At 41.3% G+C, this 1,468-nt stretch overlaps 1 pseudogene; it reads left to right on the top strand.

Annotated features, from left to right (window-relative positions):
• Positions 1-940: 940 nt before the first annotated feature.
• On the top strand, positions 941-1,146 carry LOC125611850 (annotated as a pseudogene).
• The last annotated feature ends 322 nt before the right edge of the window (positions 1,147-1,468 follow it).

The raw sequence follows: 1,468 nt of genomic DNA, 5'->3' as shown, positions 1-1,468 counted from the left end.
AGCAGGGCTCCAGTATTCTCAGTGAGTTGTGCATAAAGTGAGCTTCCCTTCCATGAGCTACGGCTGTGCAGAAGCAGGGTAACCCCATGCTCCATCTCACCTGCTCAGGAGTTGGTCTCATTGACGTAGCTGGGGATAGGATCAGATGCTGAGGTCCTGTTCCTCCTGGAGAGAAAGCCCTCCATCCGGGTGCTGAGTGAGGGGAAAGGGAGCCTGGGCTCTTGGTTACAGCAGCCCAGAGTAGAATCACTGCCCATCTGAGGGCAGTCTAGATTTAAATACCTCAGACCCTCATGTTTCTCACTGAATTTTCATAGATGTTCTGAACAGCTCTTCATTTGTTCTTTGCCCTCAGGACTATTTTCAGAGGCCTTAAATGGAGATATGTAAATACAAATGAATATACATAAAAGTTTTCACTAGTCTCATTGAGGAGAGGGTCAGTGAGTTCTTCATGTTGTTGAAGTCAATCTCTTCTTTTGCTTTAAAATGAGGTGATAACAATGTGCCTTGAATCCCACCACATATCCCTGACATCTTGGGGCTGTCCTAGACCTCGCAACACGTGCTTTCTGAAGACACTGATTAATTCATAGTTTTTCATTTCTTCCCCTTCCAGATCTTGACCTGAAGGCACTTCCCAGTGTCAAGGCAACACAAATAACCCTTTTCCATTTCTCTTTCTATGAACATTAATATTATCAGTTGAAAGATAGTGGCTACTGAAAAACAACATGTTAATTAGAAATTTTCAGATTAGACCTTTCTTAAGTACTACTTTTCAAAATCAGAAATATTTCATTAAAAGTTTGTTAGTTGTTTGAAAGTATTTCCTGATAATAAGTTTTAAAAGTTTCCCCCAATATCGAGTTCTGAAAAACAGCTTATCTTCAACAAAATGTGTGTGTTTTTCCACATAAACCTGAGTTGATTTCAGGCCAAGAATGTATTTTCAAGGATCATTTCTATTATCTGCTGCTAGTGAAGTGTACTGAGTGTGTAAGCTACTGGTAACCTTGAAGATGAGTGGTAGTGTTTTCTCCTGAGCACAGGCCAGCCTGTGGTGTTGCCTGGTGGCAGCTGCCACTTCTCCACCATGACGACTTTTCCTTTCTTTTGGGAAATAGAGAGAGCACAGGCAGAGGACTTTCTTAAATATTTCTTATGTATTTCATAAAATTAAAAAGGGAAACGTATTTCTTTTTGAAATTGTTAACAAAGGCAAATCCTTATTTTGTCCTCTGTATGACACAATCTGAAAACCTCGAGAGATTTAGTATTGCTTGAACAGAAATCTCAAGGTTGGGGAGAGGAGTACATGTAAGGTCATCCTGCATGAAGGGACAGCAGGCAATGCCCATGGATTTAGAATTTATAGGAAGGTATTCAGGGAGCTGTCCAGGAAAGTGCTAAGCAGGGGTGAGGCCCAAAGGGTTTAGATCACAGGGCAGAACAAGGATGTCTTAGG

The sequence above is a fragment of the Marmota marmota genome, unplaced genomic scaffold (assembly GCF_001458135.2).
Source record: "Marmota marmota marmota unplaced genomic scaffold, marMar, whole genome shotgun sequence".
Classification (NCBI taxonomy): Eukaryota; Metazoa; Chordata; class Mammalia; order Rodentia; family Sciuridae; genus Marmota; species Marmota marmota.
The sequence above is the reverse complement of the archived record's forward strand: the minus strand, read 5'-3'. Positions and strand labels throughout refer to the sequence as shown.